Below are 21,202 nucleotides of genomic sequence, written 5' to 3'. Positions count from 1 at the left end.
TTGGGGTTAGAAAAACGGGGTTTGTCTTATACTCTGGATCGTCTTGTAAATGGAAAAATACGGTACATGCAGTAACAGTAGTTCAAAAAATGTTGCAATAAGACCATTCACACACATGGCAATTGATGAAAGGGCAGCAGGACAAATAGGAGACAGATTGTATCTAAGAGCTCCACCCCTGTAGAATGAGGGATTTTCTATATGCACATGTATGGCCTCCCTGACCCCTCTCTTTTCTGTTCATACAGAAAAATCCCTCACTCAACAGGAGTGGAGGCCTGAGATACAATATGTCTCCTATTTATCATGCTGCCCTTTCATTCATCCCCAGAAAGATCAGGACCACACCCACGAGAAAGACCTCTGTTAAGGCCTGTTAATGACCCATGACAATGGGTAGAGAATGACTGCAGGAGTGAGATTTTCACTCACCTCCCCATCCTTTTTCCATCTAATAAGCCTATTCAAACTAGGGTGACATGAAACCAATGTGGAGGATATCTCAGGGGGCTCCTATCAACTGTCCTCAGACTGAAGAAGCTACTTGGATGAGTAGCAAAATGTTTCAATCTAGTAAGAAAAAAGTCCAGTTGCCATGACTCAACTTACAGGTAACCTTACCTTGATAACAGAGACTCTCCACAGAAATCAGAGCACATGGTGCAGGAGCAGTACTACACACAGTCCCTCCCTTGAAGTGTTACACTAACCCTGTATATTCTTACATCTGACAGTCTGTGCGGCGAGCAAAACATTAGGAGTATTCTCTGCTATTATAACTAAACAGTGATTGGAGACAAAAGCCAAGCACTCCCAGCTACCTCTTTTGCCCCAAGGAGAAAGGCCATTAAAATAGGACAGACAGAATAAGTTACATTTGGGGGATAGAGAAGAACTCTTCAAGGACTCTGCAGGCCAGAGCAGGAACTTCCATGGCCCATATTAGGTTGGGGGGCTAGAGCTTTCGTTCTTGCACTTTATTTCTTGCTATTTTTATACCATATTCCTCTCCTGATGTTTCTCTCTTTTAAGCTGGACGAGAGAAGCAGCAGGTGTGCTTTGTTTTCCTTTATTATCCATCTCCAAAACCTTATTGTACAAAAATAATTCCCACATTGAACAAATGCTGCTGTTGAGACTAGAGGCAATATATCATGAAAATCGTATCACAAGGCAATATCCTTTAGTGTTGCATCACTGCCTATGTTTATTGTTGATAAAAGCCTCTTGCAGATCCTTTCCATGGGTTTTATTGTGTTTGGGCAGCAAAATACTAAATTTAGCCAAACATTTGATGTCCTTGGTTTTGTGATACATTTCATTTGGATGGACAAAAGCATGCACTGCTTTTTCCCCTGTAGAAGAGTAAAATAACAGATTCAAGAGATGGTTTTCTTTCTTTTTTCACCCATCCTTCTTATCACCCAAGCAGCTGATGTTAATCTGCAAGATACCACTGTTTGATCATACTGTCTGTTATCCACAAATAAGCTATTAATTAAGCTACAAATGGAAACATTAACACATTGTTGGAATCTGAGGATAATTTACAGCAGATGGTGGCAGGTTCTTTTGCAATGAATCCATAAACAAGCCCATTCTGATTTGGGGAGAGAAAGAAAAAAACACTTTAAAGGCTTACTCAAGAAGGTGTCTGCTCCATGTTTGGTAGATGGTGAGAGAAAAATATAGACATGCTTTATTTACAGCTGACATTTAAAGTAGATTTCAATGCCTTTTTATTTTTAATCTTTAGTGCAACACCTACCGAATATAATGGAAAAGTTTCATTCCTGATCTCATTACATTTCATCGAGGCAAAAATAAAAAAAGAAATGATGAAAAATAGTATGCAACAGATTGCTGAAATAATTAGTGAGATGAAGGATATAGGGTGAACTATTTTAAACTACCTTACCTCTTATGAAAAAAGTCACTCCATAGTTGGTGCCTTATTTTTTCTAAAAATATGGGGCAGAGATTGTTTTTGCACTTCCAAAATATCAAGATTCCACCACTACCACCTGCACAGACACACAAAAAAGGATGAGGTGTAGAGTATGCAGGCCAGACTTAAGTAATTGTGATTAAATATCCTTTCATCCTTATCAAGATTCCTGACTACAAAAGGAATGCCACTGCAGTCACTAAAGCACAGTTAAATCTCCACTGCAGATTTTCTTCACCACAAAGAAGGGTTACAAATAGTATTCACTTTTGTTGCATAAGACAAATCTGTCATTTTGAGGATCAGCTCAATCTCCCTTAGCTTTAAACTTTAAACTGATATTCCCAAAAGAAAACGTTTGTGTCCAAAAGGTTGTGTTTACAACATTGCAATTGTGTAACTCAGTATTAATATACCAATGTTTTTATAATTTCCAGTATAGTTGAACAAACAATTAAATTAAGTCCAAGAACAAAATTGGCACTGTGATACTGGCACATTACCTACTACATTTAAACCCCCTTTAAAACATATATATTGGAAAACGTACATTTGGATGCTTGTGCACAGGCCCCTTCATGGATTGCTGCCTCGTCATGGTGAAGGGGCTTGAGTAATTTAGAGAAGCTTTGGGCTTCTCTGAATTACTCAAGTCCAGTCCATTTTTAAGTTCCTTTCCCGACCTGGTAAAACAATAGTCCCTTCTCCAGTGATGGCTGATTTCTCTCCATTTGCCAGGCTCACACAATTCTGTTCCGATGCACCTAGGGAAGAAAATAAATCTTTCTTGTTAGTCAAATGTGAAACAGCCCCACTGTCAATTATCCAGCTGGCCTCTGTGACGACCTTGGATTTATCTCTTGATGCCCGGAACAAGAAAAATCCTCCCTTTTCTCCTTTTGTCGCTTCTACTGCAGTCTTTCAGCAGATGTTGGTTTGATCCGCAGCAAAAACAGTGTTTCATAGTCATCGCTTGAGTATTGTGCTCTCCCCTCCTGGAAGCAGCTTCCCTCTGGTGTGTGCTGTTATCTGGTTTCTGTTTCCAGTCGTCCTGGTTCTTTCATCGCAGTCTGTCATGTTTCATTCTATTGTCAAACCTCTCACTCCTTTACTGCTCCTTCTCTATCAGTCTGCCTGTCAGGTACTCCAACGTCTGATCATCTTTGTCCATTGACTCCAAACTGGTAAATAAGACATCATAGTCTTCTGATAACCTGCTCAGGATGACAGACACTTTATGGTTTTCTGGAAATTCCATATTTCTTCGTTCTAGCTCATTAAAGAGGTTTTTCATTTTCTACAAATGTTCAGACATGCTTTCACTGGGCTGTAGTCTACATCTGTACAGCTTTCTAGTTAGAGACACCTTGGTTCTTGCCGTGTCCCTAACATAAATTTTCCTTAAAATGTCCCAACTTGCTTTTGCCGAAGTTAAGGCACGCATATGCACTAATTGGCTGTCTTCTAAGCAAAGGATTAATGTGCTCAGAGCTCTCTCATTAAGCCGTTCTTGCTCTTCATTGAGCCTTGCTGGGGGATTGTTAACGATCTGCCACAGATCCTCCCTCCTTAATAGCATTTCAGCTTTGACGGACCATGTCTGGTAATTTCTCTCATTTAATCTTGTCAGGGGAAAAACTACCAAGCTAGTTCCCCCACACGCCAGCATGCTGGTGGCTCTGCTTTTTGTCCTGTGTTTTCTTTCCCCTCCTGGGCTCTCAACATCAGAACTCCCACCTTCCAGGACCTCCAACTCTTCCTCCATCTGCTGTAGCAGCACCCACTGATACTCACCAATGTTCTTTGCACAAGGCGGTTTTCACAGGGCACATCACTGGGCCCATAACCCCTTGTTAGAATGTGAACACCTAGAAAATTAGGAGAGTAACTTCAAGGTCCTTGTGGTAAAATGACTCACACAGACACAATCAGCTTCTTCCACCACTAGACATGTATTTACAGGATATTTACAAGTATACAGAGCAACAGCATGACACCATGAATTCATCAGAATAGCAGGAATACATCTTCTCTGCACAGTCCACATATATACACTTATGCATCTGGCTGTGTACAATCAGCAGAGATGTTGCGTCATCTTTGAGCCAGCCCTCCTGAGTCACAGTGACTCAGTATTATTTTATATATTTTTTATTTTTTTATAGTATTTATTTAAGGACAGGGTAGGGTGTAAAAGAAGTAAGGGGGAATAGGGAAAAGGAAAAAGGATTAGGGGGATAGGAGAACATGGAGTATACAATCATCTGATCAATTCAAATTACAATAACAAATCAACTTTTTGCTTTTTCACAGTTTGATTACCCTCCTGCTTTCACCTTATAATTTAATTTTAGTTTAATTCTATGTTACTCCAACACTATCTGGTAACTGCAGCCATTTATACAATAAATCCCATCATTCAGTTTCCTTTTGAATTGAACAGTCTTTCAGCCCATCTGACAGGATATCCATTTTTGCCACTTCCCATATTTTCACAATAAGTTTCTCTTGTTTCAGTATCTCTGCTTTCTTAAGATTTGTAACATAATGCTTTTTAATTCTGTAAGCTGCATAGGTCACTGGATAACTCTTTATCCCATCTATGTTACCTGGTGTCATGCCCAATAAAGACGGTTCTAGAGTTTGTGCAACTTCATTTAACTGTTGTTTGGCATATAATGTCCCCTCTTTCATCAGATCATCTATTTTGCTAAGACCTTCATACACTTGCTGAAACCCTATTATTATTGTCTTTTGCATAGTAATCTGCCATTCCATTTATATTTCTTGTACAACTATTCCAAAACTTTGAGATTGAACAGACCAAGTCTCCATTTGATGTCTTAAATTTTTGGAGGCCATCTCAGGCTTTCCAATGAGTGGGGTTTGTATAGATGATACTATGTCCTTAACTACAATGATTGCCCCATAAATATCCTCCATCAGTTTCCACAATTTTATCAACAATCCAAACCCATAATCATAAACCTCCCCTTAGATCTCCCTCAAATCTTTATCCAAATATTATAATATAAAAATCAACTTTTAGCCCAGTAAATTCAAATTCAAATAGAACTGTGGCTCAGTTATTTCTTCTTCTCCCAAATCTAGCAAGCTGTTATGATCAGAATCACATGCAGTCCAACAAACCAAAGAATAATCAGAGTGTCAGACTCTCCAGTAGTTGTCCTTGAAGCCTGTCTTATGATCTTTCCATTAACCCGTTGATACTCCTCAGTCCACTCAACCATGTCAGCTCCTTCTTTCTTCTCCAGAAAACCACCAGATTCTATTATCAAAAGTTCACAGAGTCCAGGAAAAGGAAAAGAAAAATACCTCCAAGCCAAACTGCATTCACAGAACTCAAGTCTCTTGAATCCTGTCTAGTGGTATTACCATCTGGGATTTTTTTTCCAGAAACACAAGATTTATTTTTCTGTCTCACTTTCTTGGCTTTGAAACCAGCCTGCTGTATTAAGAGTTAGTTTCACTTTTGAAGCAGACTGATAAGATAGGTTCTTTGCTTCTTTTCTTCTTTCAGCCAAATATTTTCATTCTTATTTTCAGCTTAATGGGGCTGTTTCATAAATCAAAGGCTTCAGCTTACTTAGTTGTTATATATTTTAAGCTTATATTGGTTGTCCTCCTCTCCTCTGGTAAAGGGTTACTCATGGCTCAGCATCAATATGGCTCCCCGCCTCCGATCTGTGCTTGGTGGTTTCTTCAGAGGGAAGAAGTCCGGGTTTGCATCACATTCTTCTCCTTCTGCTGCCACCAACTGCTTCAGAGAGAATTTTCCTAGACTCTCCTTCGATCCCCCATTTCAAAAGGGGGATCCCAGACCAGACAGTTCCAGTTTTTCCAGAGAGCTCTTCCCTGGAGCTACTGGCAGCATCACAACAAAGCCCCACCTCAGCCACAGTGACTCAGCATTTTGACACACCTGAACATCATGGCTGCTCATTAGGACATTTCTTCTGCTCAGGCCTGTAAATTTTATATTCTGACATCCCAGACTTTCTAATTTGTTTTGGGGAAATAGTAAAGGCCCAGCCTGGGGTCAGCACCCCAGCATAATGTGTTTTAGAGCCAGGACACAGAGTACTGGTAACAAAGAGGCCAATGGTAACAGGAAGGCAAATGATGTTGGCAGCCACCCTCCTAAAGGGACCCAGCCCAATTAAGATCCATGTGCTGGAGGCATGGCGGCAGGATTATCCAATACAAGCTGATGTGGCTTACCTGTTAGACGGTGTAGCGTTCACCCTTTGTTAGGTGTAAGTCATGTATTGCTCATGTACTATGCAAATGTGGTGGAGAGGCGGAGCCAAGAGAGAGGTTAAAAGGTGGTACCTGAGAGAAGGAGGGAGGCAGAGTGAGAGTAAGTTAGTCAGAGTAAGAGAGTCAGTCAGGAGAGAGAGTCAGTGAGTTAGTCAGTCAGAGGCAGAAGAGATAGATATTGAGTTAGATACTGGTCAAGATAAGTAGATAGAGAAGGTGGAAATTATATGGCAAGAGAATAGTATGTACATCTGAATAACTTCTATGATTATTAAATTGACTTCACTTTAATAAATACGTTTTGTTTGCATTCACCATACAAGTGTCTGGTCAAACGTCATTTATTTTGTGGATGGAGGTAATCCACTGGTGGCAGTGAAAGGAAAAACGACTGGAACCTTTGTGAGGGCACAAAACGTAGACGCCTCAAGGAGGTGAACGTCACAGAAGCTTTAAGATCCCAGCTGTTGGGGAGCATAAGGGATTCTTTGCCCAGAAGCTAAGGTCAGTAAGAGGGATGGAAGATATAGTTAAAGAAAAAATTAAGAAGGAGGTTATGGAGGACTGAGTGCTGGGTCATTTTCCACACACCCTGATGGACAATTTGTGGGTTTCACCACTGGAAATGGTACCCAAAAAGAATCAAGGTGAATTTAGGCTTATCCACCATTTGTCATATCTAGAGGGTGAGTCAGTAATAATAATAGATACCTTTATTGGCATAATAAATACATACAAGCATACAAAAGGGTACAGAGTACAGCTTATGGAAACAGCCCCTAAAACACTAAAACTTTAAATTGGCATCTCGGGCTGTATTAGTTTTAATTATATCCAACAAAAATTTGCCAAGTATATTAAGAGAATTCTCATCGGTTCGCTGTAAAATAAAACTAAAATAGGCTTCATCGGTAAGCCAGGGCTTTGGGTGAATCAGTAAATGATGTCATCCCCCATGAATTAGACACAGTTGAACTATACCTCATTTGATGAGGCAGTGTGCATGGTTCATAAGTGTGGCATAGGGGTGGAGCTTGCAAAATGTGACATTAAATAGGCATTTCATATTCTTCCAGTTCATCCACAGGATTTTGATTTATTGGGTTTTTATTTTCAAGGCTTTTCCTACATAGATAGGGCCCTGCCTATGGGTTGTTCCATCTCCTGCACCACTTTTGAGCATTTCAGGTTGTTTTTTGAGTTGAAACTCAGATGTAGGGTAAGACTGAAGAGCACAGCCCATTATTTGTGGAGAAAGCAGCACTGGGCGATGTATATTCACATTAGGATAATTTCAATCAATGGCAGGTGAGCTGGGGTGCCCTTTAGCAGAGGAAAATGCCAAATGTCCATCCACTTCCCTCACGTTTCTGGGGAAAGAACTCAACACAAATATGCAGGCTTCCAGATTACCAGACAAAAAACTGAACGAGCTCATGTTTCGGCTCAGTCATCTGTTAGGGAAGAAAAAATTGTCACTCAAGGAGTTGCAGGAAATTGTAGGACACTTGAACTTTGCATGTAGGGTAGTAGTGCCTGGCCATGTTTTCTTGAGAAGATTATGTGATGCCATGAGGGGGCTCTGTCACCCATTCCACAGGACTCAGGTGATTTTTTTAAATAATTTTTTTATTTTATAATAAAAAACACCAAAAAAAAAATACATAACAACAAAAATACAGAAAAAATACAAATAATAGTGCTTATTATAAACTAAATTCTGATGTGTGGCCCATACCCACGGGACTCTATTTAATAATGTTTTATTACTGATTACCTCTCCAAAATTGTATTGAGTATTCTTTAGAGGCTTTCCCCCTTCCTTTCACTAACACAAATTCCACAAATTTACCGCAAATATCATAAAAATTGTTAGAACTTATTTCCCCTCTTTTTATTTTAAGTTCCATAGTCAATTTGTCCTTTAATGCAATGTCCCATACTTCACAATACCAGTCTTCTATTTTAATATCATTCTTGTCTTTCCAAAATCTAGCTATTAATATTCTCACACTTGTCATAAAATTGGTGATTAATTCTTTTGAGTAATAGTGCAAATCTGCATTATCAAAAATTGAAAATAAAACGATTTTAGCATTAAGATCAATATTTTTACCAAATATATCACACATTTCCTTAAAAATCAATTCCCAAAATTTCTTTACCACTTTACATTCCCACCACATATGAAAATACGTACCAATTTCCTCATCACATTTCCAACATGCTTTGGGGTATGCTGGATTTATTATATTTAATTTTACAGGAGTCAAATACCACCTTAAGCAGATTTTAATTTTTTCCCTTTATTCTTGCTGACATTAATCTTAAGACTCTCATCCTCCACATTTTTGTCCAATCCTCTATTTTAATTTCTATTTTTAAATCATTTTCCCAAATTAATTTCAAACCTTCTATTTCCCATTCTTTTTCCTCTTGTTCCAAAATTATATTATATATTTTACTTACTATTCCTTTCAAAATTGTATCTTGCATATCTTCATGTGATGACAGAAATTGTTCGTACTTAGTATGTTCTCTACATTTGCCATTAATTTTCAACCAATCCTTTGTCCAGGTGTCTAACCGAATAAGATTATACCATGATAGTTTATTAGTTTGAAGTTTAGACATAATCAACTCCTTTGATCTCATTTTACACATCCAGTCCTTCAATGTTGCAACTCTTTTATTCTTAAACAGTTCTACTAAATCCTTTAAATTTGTAGGAAAACTTTCTATCTCAGTTACTAATTTTAATGGTGAAGTTGAGGGACAAAACTTCTCTTTATATTTATTCCAAATATTTAACAGGTTTCTTAAAAAAGGGGTTTTCATCTGATTTATTGAACTTCTCTTTACCATATTAAACAAGTATCCTTCAGCATTTCCATTTATTTCTGAAGATTCCATCTCCCACCAAATTAATTTTTCTTTATTGTATATAATATCTCCTATAACTCTTAATTGATTTGCTATATAATAATTTTTAACATTAGGCATACCTAAGCCTCCTTCTTAAAAAAAAGTTTAGAGGGGTGATAGATCAATTATATTTAGATACAGTGGGGTCTCAACTTACGAACGGCTCGACATACGAACGTTTCGACTTACGAACCGCTCTCATAGGAATATATGGACTTGACTTGCGAACTTAGATTCGAGTTACGAACTCTTTTTTTCCCTTTTTTTAAAAGCTAAGTCATCTTAGGTTAAAAGGAAAAAAGAAAAATATCCCCCTCTAGTGGCAGAAGACGGAATAGTAGCTTCCCATTAGTTTCTATGGACGAAAAGAGCAGATACGGATTAAATGGTTTTCAATGCATTCCTATGGGAAATGAAGATTCGACTTACGAACTTTTCGACCTGAGAACTGCCTTCCAATATGGATTAAGTTCGTAAGTCGAGACCCCACTGTAATACTTCAGAAATAATAGTTAATGATGGTCTAACGGAAAAGATCTTTCTAGGCCGAGGTACTAGACAAGGCTGCCCACTTTCACCAATATTGTTTTGCATAGTTATAGAATTATTAGCTAATGCAATAAGAAATAATAAATCAATTAAAAGAACAGGTAAAAATGATATAATTAAAATTAATTTGTTTGCTGATGATTCCTTACTGACTATTAAAAATCCACTAGAGAGTATGGAAAACATCAAAAACCATTTAGAAAAATTTGGGGAAAGAACAGGTTTAATGGTTAATTGGCAAAAATCACAAATGATGATGTTTAACTATAATATACAGGAACAAGAAACGTTTGTGAATAAATATAGTGTTAAAATGTGCAATCATCTCAAATATTTAGGTATAAACATAGTTAGAACAACTCAAAACTTAAAGGAGAAAAATTTTAATAAATAAAAAAATGAAACTAAAGATAAATTGCAAGAGTATGCCAAATTGAAACTATCATGGTTTGGGAGAATTGCTATAATTAAAATGAAAATATTACCGAAGATTACTTTTTTATTTAGGATGCTCCCAATACAAATAGAAGAAGAGGATTTTAAGTATTGGCAGGGATTAATTAATCTATTTTGTAATCAAGGCAAAAAATCTAGAATAAATAAAAGATATTGGTATAAGGCTCAAAAAAAAAAGACTCGGTTGACTTTAGACACGAAGCAGGATTTGCAGGTTTGGACCCAGTTATTGGAGGGATTTAATGGAGTCTCCTTTTGGAGATCTGAGATGAATGTCAGGGATAATGTCCAGGTCCAGACTGATGCAACAGGCTCATTGAGCTTTAGAATCTATTTTATGGGTAGGTGGTGCACAGACGTATGGCCAGAGGAATGGCACCAGGAAGGGATCACCCAGGATGTAACGTTCCTGGAATTCTTCCCTATAGTAAGTGCATTGTGGTTGTAGGTGCACAAATGGGCTAACTCAGTAGTGCACTTCTGTTGTGACAACCTGGCAGGGGTCTACATCAGTGGTTCTTAACCTTTTTGAAAGAAACGCCCCCTTGAGCCATTGAGGAAGTTATCATCGCCCCCCTCCCCGCGGTGATGATATCTTATTTATTTATTTATTTATTTATTTATTTATTTATTTATTTATTTATTTATTTATTTATTTATTTATTTATTTTTATTTTATTTTTAAGACACTTAAATCCAATGACCCCTGAAAACACAATTAAATTCCAAGAAAATGAAATGCCCCCCAAAAAGTAACATTTAATGATTTAGTTGCAAGTGAATTTTAAGACACAAAAAGAAATATAAAAAGGGCATTAAAACAAATGCAGGAACTAAAAATTTCAAGACAAAAAGTCTGAAACTAAATTAAAATTGGAGGAAAATATATATTCATGCACACTGTAAAAAGGCTGCAGCCATCTTCACAGGTTTGGCTTGCTCCAGCGTCCCCCTACCGCCCCCCTTCTGCTCCAGCGCCCCTACGCCACCCCTTTTCGTTCTACCGCCCCCCTGAAAAATGAAATCGCCCCCTGGGGGGCATTATCGCCCACGTTAAGAACCACTGGTCTACATCATAAACAACCTCACTTTGCATTCTGGATGTGTGATGACACTAGTGCATATGTTTACATTGCACATTTTTAAGATTCAACGTTCTATTCAAGCAAAGCACATCCCTGGCCTTGACAACAGCTTAGCAGATACCCTATCCCACCAACAGATAAATTGGTTTAGGGAGTTAGATCTGGGAGCCAACGAATATCCAGAGACACTTCCCCAGAGGTTTGGCAAATTGGCAGGATGATGCAGAAAGAGTGATAGGTTTGGCCTTGGTCCCAAGGATGTGGAGGGGATATGCAGCAGTGAGTAGAGAATTCTGGGAGCTTAGAAACCTAGTAGGTTTGGAGCTCACATGGTTTGCTCCAGTTGAACAACTGCAGCAGTTCATAATTTATCTGCACAGGAAAGGGCTGTCACCTGGCTCCATCCAGGGCAGGATGACCACGTTAGCCTTTCTTGCCAATGTTCAGGGATATCAGGATCATACCTCTGACTTCCACATTCAGAAGATGATTGAGGGTTGGAGTAAAGAAAGGGGCCGGGTTAAAGACACAAGGGGACCCATCTCCCCAGCATTGCTGGAAAAAAATTGCCAACTATCATGTTTTTTTTTTTTTGTAAGGATGAGTATGAGGTAACATTAGTTAGGACAGCATTGTTACTGACATTTTTTGGAGCTTTGGGGGTAAGCAAAGTGGTGGCAACGGGAAAAGGTGACCTGTCTATGGTAGCCTTACAGAGGCATGATATTAAGTTAGATGATAATAAAATTAAGAATCATATTCGCAGCTTCAAGGCCGATCAGTGTGGCAGAGGAGTTGACATCACATTAACCCCATGCTCAACAGGGGATTTATGCCCAGTAAAAGCAGTTGAAAGCTACTTGGGAGTTAGGGCAATGGTCCTCAACCTTGGGCCTCCAGATGTTCTTGGACTACAACTCCCAGAAGCCTTCACCACCACCTCTGCTGGCCAGGATTTCTGGGAGTTGAAGTCCAAGAACATCTGGAGGCCCAAGGTTGAGGACCACTGAGTTAGGGGACAGGGAGAAGGCTACTTTTTTGTGCACAAGGATGGTTCCCCCTTGACAAAATGCCAGTTCTGGAAACTGACAAGCCTGGCATTGCAAAAGGTGGGAATACAAGGCTTAAGGTTCGACACACATTCATTTAGGTGTGGCTTCAATGGCAACTGTCCTAGGCTACCATCCTGAGGATATTAAGAGGTCCAGATGATGGTCATCAAACACTTACCATAGATATGTACGAACCCTTCCTCACATCTAGGCAGGTGCCTTGTTCTTTTCTCTCCTTGCAGGCATGGCAGTGGCAATGAGGTGGCTGCACATCCTAGTAATTGGCCATAGTTATATTTTTGGGCAGCGCTTTATGCTGCAAATTCAGCTTGGGGAAGCAATCTGGGCCTTGGAGCCAGAGCCCAGCTCAAATGGAAAGGGCTTCAAGGAATGATACGGGGCCAATTTTGCAGGGCGACTGCATTTGGCTCATGGCCTCCAGATGTGTTGCTAATACATCTTGAAGGGAATGATCTGGCCAAGTATGGTGACAAGGCCTTGATATTGGACATAACACGTGACCCCAGATAGCTGAGGGCAGCATACCCGGCGATGCGGATTGTGTAGTCCATGATTATCCCTCGGCTTCTGTGGACAGCAGGCTGCCAAGCACAGCAACTTAACACAGCAGGGAGGAATGTTAACACAGAAATGTGTCAGGCAGTATGCAATGGCCTTGGATCAGTGATCGGTCACCAAGAGATCCACATAGATAGGCCTGAGCTCTTTTGGAGTGATGGAGTGCACCTCTCAGAGGCTTGGGGATATTCCTTAAGGACATCCAGGGGAGCCAGCTTCTGGAGCTGGATAGGATGGTTGGCAGGCATTAGTATTGCTAGTCCCTATGCTATGGTGGGTAGTGTGGATGGAACAGGTTTTAGTGAGTCCCCTTGCAATCACAGGTAATGTATAGCTCATCTGACCTCTCACTGCTCCGGAACATTCGATTACAGTGTTTGAGGGGGGAGATGAGCTGGGGCCACACCAGGACCAATGATTACCAAGGGGAAGGTGGCTCAGGGTTGGGGTGGTCAAATTTGGGCTGGCCAGGCTCTCGCTGTCTTCAGGACCATGAGACCTCAGGGCAAGGGATTCACCTATGTGTTCGGTTAGGGGTCAGGTGAGACCCCTATACAAAACCTGATTCCACACTAATGCAGGATCCCCCCTTTTACGGTGGGCTATAATGAATATTCAATAAAGTGTGGCCCATGTTTATCCCATAATACTTTTCTTTCATCATTATTCCAGGGTAGGAGAAGCAATGTGTGTTTGTTTTTTTCTACCCAGATATGGGACTTTGCACTACAGAAGGACACAAATAAAAGAATGAATCACCATATTCATTCAAAAATCACTAATTTGCTGATTAATATTTGTATGAATCAATGCTCTCGACAAACACAAATCAATGAATTATAATGATTTTTTTATTTGTTGATTCATTTGGCTATAAAATTGCCCCCAAAGCACCCAGAGACACTGATTTCACAGGAAGGTGTCCCCTGATTCTCCTCTACAACATCAGCAAGTTTGGTGATATTGGGAATTTAGATTTAGAGTTAGACACCCACAAGGAGGCCCTCCAAGAAAGCACACCCCTCGACACCTAGAGACACCAAAATCACAGAGTAGCTTCCCATGGCTCTCTTTTACAATCTCTCCAAGTTTGGTGAAGATTGAGTTTCCCCAAGCCAGCTGCTAACGGGCACTTTCCTGTAGGGATGCACTTTGTGGGTATATAACTTGGATGTCTGAAACCAAATCGTTATCAATCCTGGAGAGACTGTAGAGGAGAGCCAAAGGAAGCCTCTCTGTGATTTTGGTGTCTTTAGGTGCCTGGAGGGAACTTTTATGGAGTGGCCTTCTTTTGGGTGTATAAATCAGAAATCCAAAATTCAAACTTCGACAAAAGTGCAGGGCTTGTAGAGGAACATCAGAGGAATCTCTGTGATATTGGTGTCTCTAGGTGCTTTGGGGGGGTGTTTTATAGGGTTTCAAATTTAAAAATGAATTGACAAATTGATTCATTGATTCATCAGAAAAAATAATAAATTCATAATTCATGATTTGTTGACCTTGATGAATCATGAATCAAAATAAATCTCCATTTTTCTGATCCATGCTCATGTTTACTTTGCACTTATCCCTGTTAAATGTTATTCTGTTGTTTTCACCACAGTGCTCAAACCTATCAATATATTTTTGAATGTTGTTTCTTTCTTCCAGGATATTAGCTATTCCACCCAATTTTTGTTTCATCTACCAATCTGATAAGCATTTCCTGCACCAACTGTTTATCCACCTGACAGTTCTTCTATCTAACTCACTCCTAGTTAGCTCCCTAATCAGAGTATCATAGGGGTCTTTGTCAAACACTTTGCTGAAGTCAGAATATATTACCACTACAGCATTTCTACTATCCACCAAGGCAATTACCTGATAAAAAATGAGATATAAGTCTGGCAAGATTTGTTATTGACTTCTGGTTATTACTGTCTCATGGGATGTGGTGGCACTGTGGGTTAAACTGCAGAAGGCTCTGTGCTGCAAGGTCAGATGACCTGCAGTCATAAGATCGAATCCATGCTTTGGAGTGAGCCCCCATTGCTTGTCCCAGCTCCCGCCAACCTAGCAGTTCAAAAGTATGCAAAATGCAAAATGCGAATAGATAAATAGGTACCACCTCGGTGTGAAGGTAATGGCGTTCCGTGTCTAGTTGCGCTGACCATGTGACCGCAGATTGTCTTCAGACAAACGCTAGCTCTATGGGTTGGAAACAGAGATGAGCACCTCCCTCTAGAGTCGGATATGACTGGACAAATTGTTAGGGGGAACCTTTACCTTTTTTTTACCTATTACTGCCTCATTTTCAAGGTGCTTAAAAATTACCACTTTATAACCTGCTCCAAAAATTTCTATGAGATTGATGTTAGGCTGATTGGTCTGTAGTTTCCAGGTTCCTCTTTTTTTGAAGATATGAAAAACATTAGTCTGCCTCCAATCATCAACACTTCACCAATCTTTGATGGTTTCAAGAAAATAATAAACAGTGGTTCTGAGAGTTCCTTATCCAGTTCTTTCAGTATGCAGTTCATTGGGCCCTGGAGATTTGAACTCATTCAAAGTAATAAAGTATTACTTACCAATTTGTTTTATCAATCTCAAGCTGCTATCCTGTCCCCTCCACCTGTATTTCACATTTGCCTGAAGGAGTATAGATTGTCTTTTTTGGGAGAAGATCAAGCTGAAGTAAGAATTGAGCACATCCACCTCTTCTTTGTCATCTCTTATTTTCCCATCCACATTGAGTAACTAAGCCACTGTCTCTTGCCATACATGTACCTGAATAATGTTTTCTTGTTGCTTTTAGCATTTCTTGCTAACCTCAGCTCATTCTCAGCTTTTAAATGTGTATTGTTTATGCATAGGTCTTGAGACAGCGTGAATGAGTAACTGAGAGAACTGCAGAATGAAGTGAGAAGGTGTGTAATAAAAAAAAAGGGGGGGGAAAGACACACAGCAACCCCAATCACTGCATGATGATAATTGCAATATGAAACACTGCCAATTGATTTTTTTTAAAAAAAAAATACACTTTAAAATGCTTGGAGACTGAGGAGGCAGGAAAAAAGCCCTGGGCTGGGGGCAGGAAGGGAAGAGGGAGAATATTTTTAAAAAATCTTGAAGACATATTTCAGCATAGCATTAGGGTCAAGAATAAAGGATTACTATCTCACAGTCTCATTAAAGAGTACTGTGCACATATCCCATTCTCCAAAAAAAAAAAGAAAAGATCCACAGTGGGTCCAAGGCAAGTCTTTGTCTGCATGCAAGGAAGAGAGTGTAAACCTCAAAGTTCCAACTTGCCTCGCCAGCAAAAAAATGGGTATACCATCAAGTCTTTTTTTTTTTTTTTTTGGTCTATTTTATGTCTCCCCTACACCTGATTTCATATTTGTCTGAAGAGGAGTTTCAGTTGAAACAAGCCTGCCTTGTTTATAACTATTTTTGTGATTTAAAAAAGCAAGAGTGATCCCAGGGTTTTTCAGGCCTCCCAAGGCCAGAGCAGAGTCTCCAAGTTTAAACATTCCCTGTTTAAAAAAAATCCCCCAGCACTCCATTACCTGCTAAAAACACCCAATACAGAAAAGGAAATGCCTTTTTAAAAATGGAAAATGGCTATTTTCAGCTGTTTTTGGACTGCAGTTAGATCTGGGACAAACATTTGGCCCTCAAGTCAACTGAAATCAGTCTTCAAAAAAATGTGTTACCCAGATGAGAACTTTGTTTCTACAGTTGGGTCATATGTCTTCTCTCTCTCTCTCTCCCTTTCCTGGATTAAAGTGAGTAATGTCTCACATTAATGATTTTCCATGTGTGCTTATGGGCCAAGCAAGGGTTGTTGCTAGCCAATGACAAGTCACCTATATGATTATGATGTATATATGGAAAAGTCAGTTCCTGTGCATAGTCCATCATCATCTAGCATGCAGGCAAAAAGTCAGAAGAAGGTTGGAGTTGAACAGGGCAAGTGAGGGAAATAAGAAGATGTAAGTAGACTTCAGTAACTAAGATCACCATAGCACCAGCATAGCCTGCCCCATCGTAAGGCATAGTGTAAAGACCTTCTTTGGCAACTGAATTGGGGTTTCATCAAAAGGTAATAAATAATTAGCTATGTAATTTATTGTTTTGTGTTTCATTGGCAGGAAGGTGCTTTTGAGAATTTCTGTCTTAGTTACCAGAATAATTGGAGTGGCTTCCAGTATTATATATCTTTACTCTGAGATGGGATATGCCATTTTTTCAGCAAAACGTATCCCTTGTTTGGTATATCTTCAAGGTGAGCTTGTCTGTTATTGTTTCATGGTTCTTATCCTTGGGAGAGATACTACTGTGTCTCGAGTGAAGTTAATGGCCTTTTTTACAAAATCCTTTGTCTTGTAGGTGAAAACAATGGCAACTCAAGATGGCTTATATAATATCTGGGTACATGGGAGAGCAGACAAGAACTCAAAGAGAGTACTGTTTTTTAAAGTACTGTGAGAGTTCAAACCAGACCACCTACCTATATTTGGAAGTATCCCCATGCTCAGGCAGCTAGCTGCAGTTTCTCTCGTTTTCTTGGAAGATTTCTAGACATTGAACTCTGAGACCCGTTTGCCAGCTTATAGACACCAAATACCAAGGATTCTTTACAATAAGACCTTTACATACTGAAAAATAATTTTTTTTTCACCTCAGACAGTAACATTGCTGCTTATTCTTTTCCATAAATCATCGTCTATTTTTGCACCATTGTTTTGCATAGCTAAAGATTATGTAGAATATTTTGATGTGCAAGTATTCCTGGAAATGTTCTTTTTCAATTTGCCTAAATTCTCCATATATGTAATTTCCTTGTTATTGTGGCAGAGATTTAATAAAATTTAATCACCCCAGAGTGCACTTTGTTTTAATGAAAAAAGAGGGAGAGAAATTTTAAAAGGTGATGGGAGCTCTGTTGTTCTGACCTTCTGTGTTGTGTCATGTTGCTTTAAATCACTCGACACATTTATTTGGAAAAATATGAAGTGACAGCTTGAAATGGGATGCATAAAAACTTCTCAGTATTGGAAGAGATCATGCTGTAATTGTGAAAGACACACTATCCAAGAGGAAAAACTAGAGCCATTTCACTACTCTTTCCAAAGGTCTATAAATAATACATTATTAAAGTATTTTAGAAGACAAAGTGCTCCTAGCATCAGGAAAAGTATAGAGTTGTTCTAATGTTTAGTAACAGTATTAAATATAGTAGAAAGATTGGAGAATTGTCTCCATATCACCTTATTGCCTTCAGTCACTTTATTTTATTTATTAGATTTTTACCCTGCCCCTCTAGACAATGTCTACTCGGGGCGTCGAGTAGACACTTTCCCCCAGACTTGACACTTAAAAGGGTATTATGACATTGTTTAATAAGACTCCTTTCTAGAAATAACTGAAGTCTTTGGGGAAAATTTATGCAGTCATCTCAAATATGCAGGATCAAAGCATATTTGAGATGACTGCATGTGTATTTGTGTTCTTGTTTTCTTGGTCAGGTTTTACCAAATTTCTCCAACAAGAGCAGCCTTTTACAGATTGAGACAGAAGATTTGGGGTGGGTGGATAAACATGAAAGCAGAACAACTTGCTAGTTATTTTTTTTCTTTTTTTGCACCTTTGCCTGCTACTCTGGACTAAATTGAACTGCTCCCTGATTATTCCTTGCTCGACCTGAAAAGTAAAAAGTTATTTGCATGCTGGACTTTTCTTTTCAAGTTGTCAACCCCTCGTTTGCTCATGAGGCATTGGAATTTTCATTGCTGTTGCTTTTGCTGCTGCTTTCTATCACAAAATCTTCAAATTTATCATTTTAACCCAGAATGCTTGTTTGATAGGCATTAGCCCAAGATTTTAACTCTGTTTTATTTCATACAAAAAGACTTTTCTGGACATCACTTGTAGTGCTTGCCAGCTGTGCTGTATTGGCTGTGCAAACAACTTAAATTCAATGATGGGATCTCTGCTCTGCTTTGCCATGCTTTTCCTTCATCCTCTGATGATACATAGAGCTGTCCTGCTTCACCAGAGACTTTGCTGTATCAGAGCTGTTAAAAGCAGAAGAAAAGGAGTAGCTCCCACACTGGAATAAATAATTTATTTTCACTGCTGTAGGTAACTTTTACAAGATCTGGCTAGCTGATTAAGGCAGGAACTGAGGACATACTCAGGACTACAGAGTGCATAGACTCTGCTTATGAGATAAGAAGCAGGAGAGTGGATGTGAGATGCCACAGCTGCTGGTTTAGTAGTATCATCGCAGCATCATATTTCTGCTGGTTTGGGGCTTTTCTTTAAAGAGAGAGAGAGAGAGAGAGGAGGTGAAATAGTGCAGACAAGGAGAAACTATAAAGAACTGTGTCTTTCTCCCACATTTCTGCAACACCTGTTAAAAACTCAGCCTCATAACATCTTTTTTTCTAAATCAAGACCTGCAGCTCCAGAATAGGAACACGTACTAGTGAATCTTAAAGTATTATGTCAAAGACCAGCTTATTTAACCAGTAGACCCTAGGATTCTTGATTAAGATAAATGCCAGTTAGAGGACTTCAGTAGTGAAATAGACGTGTCCCAAAAGGAGGAATGCCTGGTTGCATTTGAATATAGGGACCCTCAGACCACCCAGCTGACACCCAAGACCTCCCTCAATTCAGTCTGCCTCGATGTAAGGGGGATACAAAAATATTTTATTTGAAAACACATTACAAATTCTCTTACAGAATGTTTCAGGTACTAAGCAACAAATTTAAAAACAAAGGAAGGCTAATTACCTTAGAGAAAGAACAAGGGAGTCGACAGCAGATGTCCTAGCCAGTGGAGCCTACAGGCAACTCCCTGAGAGCTCTTTTTATTGACTTAGCATGAGTTACATAGTATGTTGTTAGAATTCAGATAGGATACTAGTTACCTAATCACAACTAGGATTGGCTGAAATAACTCTTTGATCTTATGCTCTACCTCTAAGCGAAAGGGCAGAAGAAGGGGTTATCCCACCTGCTAGCAGCTACCACTTCCTGCTAGGAGTGTATGCATGTCACTGGAACAGAATGCAGCTACAACCTTTAAGGAGAAGTTTCCCACAATTGTTTTCTTAGCTTTTGAACGCAACAGGGGGGTGCATTTTTGTTTTACCCCCCACTGGCTTTGCAGCTTGGGGGGTTGTGCATTGTGTTCTTATTATTTGTTACTTTGTGCCTTTTGTTGTTTTTTCTTGGAGTATTATTTAAAATAATATTTAAAAATAATTAAGAATATAATTAAGAATTAAGAATATAATATATATAGGACTTTGGTGAGATAGGAGGGGTGTTTAATATCCATTATTATTTATTTGGGGCATTTATTGACAGAGGGGGTGGTGAGATAGCAAATAAATCCCACCATATCCCCCTCCCCTTCCTTTTTATATTGGGGCTGGTTTATTTTATGTATTGCTTCCTTCTTGCTATATTGCTTCTAAGGGTCAGTATTTGTGAATTATGCTGCATTAATTATATTTTGTTAAAAAGGAAGAAATAGAAAAGCAGGACAGTGCAGAAGGATACATCACTTGAAATAGACTTAATTTGACAAGAAAGAAAGAAAGAAAGAAAGAAAGAAAGAAAGAAAGAAAGAAAGAAAGAAAGAAAGAAAGAAAGAAAGAAAGAAAGAAAGAAAGAAAGAAAGAAAGAAAGAAAGAAAGAAAGAAAGAAAGAAAGAAAGAAAGAAAGAAAGAAAGAAAGAAAGAAAGGGGTAAATATTTTTAGGCTGATTCATTTGGAGTTCATTTCTCTACAATTCAATAGCCAACCCGACTATTATGGCACCCAAAAAAGGACAAGGCATGAAGAAAGGCAAGCAGCCTACAAAACACAAGTCTCCAGCCAGAGCGACGCCTACCAATTCTTCTGGCTTGACTATAGCGCTGTTTTGGCCAAGTTGAGCAAGGTTGAGAGGAAATGGGCACTTGCCAGGGAGGCTTCTAGAGCTGCTACCCAGGAGATCAAGCAGGGAATCTAAAGTGCATAAGATGGCTGAGTTCAACCAATTAGGTGATGTAATGATGTCCCGCATCACTCTCTTAGAAAGGGATGTTCTTCAACTCCAGGGTCATTGGAGGTGACTTCTTTAGCAGGTGGCTCTTCAGACATTGCCATTGGAATGCAGGAGGAAGGTTTTCAGGAAGCTAGGGTGATGACACCAGACCCGTCCCAGGGCCAACTGACAAGTGAGGCTACTGGCTCAGGAATGAGAGTTCTGATCAACACGCAGCAGAGCCTCAAGGAGGTTGTTCTGGGTACCAGCCAGCAGCTGTTTGCGCTGCCTTCTGCCATCC

At 39.3% G+C, this 21,202-nt stretch overlaps 1 long non-coding RNA gene across 3 annotated transcripts in view; it reads right to left on the bottom strand.

The window, feature by feature from the left end:
- LOC140705821 (uncharacterized) overlaps window positions 1-19,747 on the bottom strand; it is a 167,063-nt gene extending 147,316 nt beyond the window's left edge. The window contains exons 1-2 of one of the 3 annotated variants that reach the window (XR_013543768.1): window positions 19,659-19,747; window positions 650-18,934 (exon numbers count right to left, since the gene is read on the bottom strand). This is a non-coding gene — a long non-coding RNA (uncharacterized LOC140705821). Of the gene's footprint in view, window positions 1-649; window positions 19,179-19,658 lie in introns of those variants that run through there. The other 2 variants (XR_013543767.1, XR_012085353.2) reach the window with 2 other exon arrangements.
- Window positions 19,748-21,202: the final 1,455 nt, after the last annotated feature.

Source organism: Pogona vitticeps, chromosome 3 (genome assembly GCF_051106095.1).
Source record: "Pogona vitticeps strain Pit_001003342236 chromosome 3, PviZW2.1, whole genome shotgun sequence".
In the NCBI taxonomy this organism is placed as follows: Eukaryota; Metazoa; Chordata; class Lepidosauria; order Squamata; family Agamidae; genus Pogona; species Pogona vitticeps.
This window is presented reverse-complemented; position numbering and strand designations above follow the sequence as displayed.